Genomic DNA, 6,000 nt, shown 5'->3' on the forward strand with positions numbered 1-6,000 from the left:
CAGCGCGGCAGCGGCAGCGCCCCCAACAGGCCGGCCGACACCACGGGGAGGTCAGCGCGACAGCGGCAGCGCCCCCAACAGGCCGACCGACACCACGGGGAGGTCAGCGCGGCATCGGCAGCTCCCCCAACAGGCCGACTGACACCACGGGGAGGTCAGCGCGGCAGCGCCCCCAACGGGCCGGCCGACACCACGGGGAGGTCAGCGCGGCAGCGCCCCCAACGGGCCGACCGACACCACGGGGAGGTCAGAGCGGCAGCGGCAGCGCCCCAAACAGGCCGACCGACACCACGGGGAGGTCAGAGCGGCAGCGGCAGCGCCCCAAACAGGCCGACCGACACCACGGGGAGGTCAGAGCGGCAGCGGCAGCGCCCCAAACAGGCCGACCGACACCACGGGGAGGTCAGAGCGGCAGCGGCAGCGCCCCAAACAGGCCGACCGAGACCACGGGGAGGTCAGCGCGGCAGCGCCCCCAACGGGCCGACCGACACCACGGGGAGGTCAGAGCGGCAGCGGCAGCGCCCCAAACAGGCCGACCGACACCACGGGGAGGTCAGAGCGGCAGCGGCAGCGCCCCAAACAGGCCGACCGAGACCACGGGGAGGTCAGCGCGGCAGCGCCCCCAACGGGCCAACCGACACCACGGGGAGGTCAGCGCGACAGCGGCAGCGCCCCCAACAGGCCGACCGACACCACGGGGAGGCCAGAGCGGCAGCGGCAGCGCCCCAAACAGGCCGACCGACACCACGGGGAGGTCAGAGCGGCAGCGGCAGCGCCCCAAACAGGCCGACCGAGACCACGGGGAGGTCAGCGCGGCAGCGCCCCCAACGGGCCAACCGACACCACGGGGAGGTCAGCGCGACAGCGGCAGCGCCCCCAACAGGCCGACCGACACCACGGGGAGGCCAGCGTGACGGCGGCAGCGCCCCCAACAGGCCGACCGACACCACGGGGTGGTCAGCGCGGCAGCGCCCCCAACGGGCCGACCGACACCACGGGGAGGTCAGCGCGGCAGCACCCCAAACAGGCCGACCGAGACCACGGGGAGGTCAGCGCGGCAGCGCCCCCAACGGGCCAACCGACACCACGGGGAGGTCAGCGCGACAGCGGCAGCGCCCCCAACAGGCCGACCGACACCACGGGGAGGTCAGCGTGACGGCGGCAGCGCCCCCAACAGGCCGACCGACACCACGGGGAGGTCAGCGTGACGGCGGCAGCGCCCCCAACAGGCCAACCGACACCACGGGGAGGTCAGCGTGATGGCGGCAGCGCCCCCAACAGGCCGGCCGACACCACGGGGAGGTCAGCGTGACAGCGGCAGCGCCCCCAACAAGCCGACCGACGCCACGGGGAGGTCAGCGTGGCAGCGCCCCCAACAGGCCAACCGACACCACGGGGAGGTCAGCGCCCCCAACAGGCCGACCGACACCACGGGGAGGTCAGCGTGGCAGCGGCTGCGCCCCCAACAGGCCGACCGACACCACGGGGAGGTCAGCGTGGCAGCGGCAGCACCCCCAACAGGCCGAAAAACAGACACGATCTCTCCCCCGGGACGTAAAACTTGTTAAAATCATCCTCAAGTCTGATTTAAAGACCTGAATACATTTAAAAGTTTAAGTTTCTGCAGCTGGATTAACTTTGTGTTTTACAGCAGAAACGCGTCTGTGAACGTGCACATTTAAAGACGAAACGTGCACGTTTGTTTTTCTAATGAGCAAGGCTTTTAAATCGAATATTTTCTGTAGGTATTTCCAATAAGCAGCTGTTTCACTGACTCAGAATCAGACAGTAATGTTTGACTTTATTTTAAATTTATTATTAAAAATGATCAGAGTTGTATTTTTGAATTGGAAAATAGTTTCAGTTCCAGAGCTGAAACGTGATTGTGATGAGCAGATTTAATGATTTGGTGTTTCTGTGGCCCTGCTCTCTTTCCGTAGATCCCGAGGTGAGGCGTCGTTACATGAAGGCAGCGACACTGAAACGGTTCAAACTGAAGCCGGCTGAGAAGCGGCTGAAGTGACAGAAACGATACTCGTGTTCATGTCGAGCGGTTTGACGCTTGGAGAGATATGGAGAGGAAACGCTTCACTCGATTCATTTTAAGAGAGGAAACGGATCACTCGATTCATTCTGAGAGAGGAAACGCTTCATTCGATTCATTCTGGGAGAGGAAACGATTCATTCGATTCATTCTGAGAGAGGAAACGCTTCAATCGATTCATTCTGAGAGAGGAAACGCTTCATTCGATTCATTCTGGGAGAGGAAACGATTCATTCGATTCATTCTGAGAGAGGAAACGCTTCAATCGATTCATTCTGAGAGAGGAAACGCTTCACTTGATTCATTCTGGGATAGGAAACGGTTCACTCAATTCATTCTGGGAGAGAAAACGCTTCACTCGATTCATTCTGGGAGAGGAAACGCTTCATTCAATTCATTCTGGGAGAGGAAACGCTTCACTCGGTTCATTCTGGGAGAGGAAACACTTCACTCGATTCATTCTGGGAGAGGAAACGCTTCACTCGATTCATTCTGGGAGAGGAAACGCTTCACTCGATTCATTCTGAGAGAGGAAACGCTTCATTCTGGGAGAGGAAACGCTTCATTCGATTCATTCTGGGAGAGCAAACGCTTCACTCGATTCATTCTGGGAGAGGAAACGCTTCATTCCATTCATTCTGGGAGAGGAAACGCTTCAAACCGCCCAGTGTTCCCGTTGATCTCTACGATCCTTGAGGTCCGACACGAACCCCAAACTGGAAGACTTTCTCAGAGGCAGAACAGTGGATTAGTCCATCAAACCAAGACTAAAACAAAAACACCATAAAAACACCTGTTCTCACTGACCCCGCCCACTATGACTCCGCCCCCTCTGGCGTTCACTTTTATGTTCAGGCAGGTGGCAGAAAGCGACTCTTCTTCTTTCATCCTTCCCATCACATCCTGCAAACAAACAAATCTCAAAGTGCTTTTGGTCTGTTTTAAAGCGGCAGCTTCCTGTTGGCTGATGGCGGCTGATGGCGGCTGATGGGAGGCGACCGAGGTTCCCAAACATTTAAGAGATTATCTTACGTCTCGTTTTCCAACCTACGAGCTGCTTCGAGGTTTTAGAGTAAAAACTTCACGAGTTTTAGCTTCAGAAATATCTCAAATCTACTCCAGATAACTTCATATCTTCTTAACTTCATCCATACTTCAGATGAACCGCTTAAGGCGTTTTTGGGAAACTCGGCTGGTAATTCGAGAGAGGAGTAAAGGGTTCGAGTCTGAGAGGAAGAAGAGGAACAAAGGCTGGAAGGGCAGTGTGGCAACTCGGTCTGAACATCATGAGCACGTTGCCTTTCGTGGCAACCAGACAGGAAGTTGATCAACCTGAAAAGTTGCTTCTGCAGAACTGATTGGCAGCAGTGGTTCTTACTCGGACTTCTAAACGGTTGCTTCATGAGGTTCAGACGACGTCGGACTAAAACAGTGTCAGTTTTCAGGGCAGTGATCTTCGTCAAGCCGAAGCAGGGCAGTGTTAAAGGAGCTACCATGACCGTCCCATCAGCCGACACCAGAAAAGTGTTCATCCCACGAGTCTGAATGAATCGTTCTGAGGAGAAACTGTTTCTGTCTCCAAAACTGATGCCTTAATATTACAGCAAACTGTGAAAACATGCGATTAATCATCAGTCAGAGACTTCATTTCTCCTAAAATTAGACAATTAGACTCTTCATTAGTGAAAGAATTGGCTGCCATTTATAGAGGACTAATTTTGGTTAAAAACGGGGAAATTCTGAAGCTGACAGCTGTGGAAATCAGCGTTCTTTCCTGTTTTCCCGTCCGATTAGGGATCAAACTCTGCAGATGGATCTTATTGTTACAGCTGATCTCATCTTAATGATTCTTTCAGTGAAAAAACAAAGAATATAAAAGCACATGATCCTCGCAGAGCCGGAACCAACAGGTGTTGGACACTTGTTAGTTCATACAGCTGTTTCTGCAGCTGGAAAAAAAAAGTTTGAAAACCATTTTTTAGTCATTGAACAAGAAGAAAAATTTGATTATTCGTTGTTTTGTGGAGATTTGATGAAACAAACTTCACTTTTTCTGGAATCTGTGTGATAATAATCAATAAAAACAATATATTGCCAATCTGACCTTTGCATTGTGGGTAAAAAAAAATCATCAATAATTAGCTGTCGATAATAATAATCACTCACAAAATGATTCATTGAGGATCATCGTCAGGGGACTGGAAATAACCCCGCCCTCTTTAGTATGATTGGCAGATAAACTGAAGGGGGCGGGGCTTTAACTTAACACCGTCTGCCTCTACTCGGTATGTTCTCTCCACCAATCAGAGCCAAGCGTGTCAAACCGCATCACAACAACAGCAGGTTGTGTCAAAACAACACAAACGAGGTCAGTTTGAGGATATCGTATCATATCCGGTCGCAGCTAAACGCCTGTGGGCGGGGCTTAGAACACATGTGGGAGCGGCTTCGAACGAGTGTGGGCGGGGCCTCCCGTCAGTCGCACGACTCTGCTGTCGGCGTCTCAATAAATTTTTCAAACTCCCCAAACGTCGCTTTGCTCTGGGACAATAAATCATGCGACGCTTCTGCAAACAATGTCTCAACGCTGCGAAACACAAAGCTCCCGCTCCGTTCTGAGGTCACGTTCCCGCTCTGCACCTCCCACATCAGCTTCGTGTGGTGTCTTCCGTCTAAACGAGAGCAAAACTAAGTCAAATGTAGCTTCAAATTGAGAATATTGATGATAAAATCTTTTTTTATTTATCCTGGGAAACCCTAAACCTAAACAATAACCTTTGGATTCCAGGTTCTCAGCTGGGAAAACTCTTAATCTTCCTCCAGATGTTTGAAGGAAACATCTCAGAACATTTTATTTTCTGTGGACGTCTATAAATGGCGTCTGAGTTTATATCGTTAAGCTCGTTGTTTTCTTTAGCTTTAGCGTGTTTAGCTTGTTAGCTTGTTTTTTCAGTTTTTGCTGGCTGCTCAGCTTCTTCCTGATGTTCCAGTCGTGTATTTTTTGGCCTGTTTAAGAACATGAAATGACCTTTAATCTGATTTACGCTTCGGTTCCACGTCTCTAATTAGGGTTAGGGTAGGGTAACCCTAACCCTAACCCTAACCTATCTTATATTGTTGTATCGATTTGTTTGAAGTTGATTTTACTTGATTTCTTGATCTGTAGCTACATGAAGCAACTTTGTCACATCTGTTTATGAATAAAGTTTATTATTATTATTATTATTATTATTATTATTGCCTTATATCCTTTGGTGAGTTTTCTTTCATCTACGACGACATAAATCTGGTTCTATTTTAAAAAAACGACTTCTCCAGCTTCTGGGAACAAAAACAAAAGTTTTTTGGAAAGAAAAAACAACTCTGAATAAAATAAAGAGGAAGCAGGGAAGTCTGCCGGATGACTTAAAGCATGCAGGGGGGTGGAGGTCGTGTTGGTTTACAGGTGTAAAATCCCTAAACCTAACCAGGTAAACTGATCGAGCCGCTCCTAAAGAACCGGGCCGGCCCGAACACAACAGGAAGTCAGACTCTTTGAATCGGCAGTGTCTGAGACAAACCCCCAACGAGTCCAAACTCAGTAAAAAACAGAAGAAAAAACAAACAGGATGTGGCAGCTGAAGAAGAAGAAACACAACCTCTTCCTTCTGATTGGACGGACGACACGGAGAAGAAGAAGCAGCAGAAGAAGAAGAAGAAGAAGCAGAAGCACAGCGTGTGAAAAGTGCGAAAGTGGTGGCGTTGGTTAGGAAATGAAAGGAAGTGAAGTTTCTACGTGAATCAAAGCTTCAGAGTTCTCAGCGCTCGCTCGACTCGGGAAACATGACGATGACTACAACGATGAAGAGTAGGTGTGCTCGCCTCCCGGCATCATCTCAGCAGGGCTTTTTGCATAAAATGTAAATCGCCATCATCAACGTCCTGATTTTTTCCGTTTCCCAACAAGCCCCTCCCCC

This window comes from Odontesthes bonariensis, chromosome 9 (genome assembly GCF_027942865.1).
Source record: "Odontesthes bonariensis isolate fOdoBon6 chromosome 9, fOdoBon6.hap1, whole genome shotgun sequence".
Taxonomy (NCBI): domain Eukaryota; kingdom Metazoa; phylum Chordata; class Actinopteri; order Atheriniformes; family Atherinopsidae; genus Odontesthes; species Odontesthes bonariensis.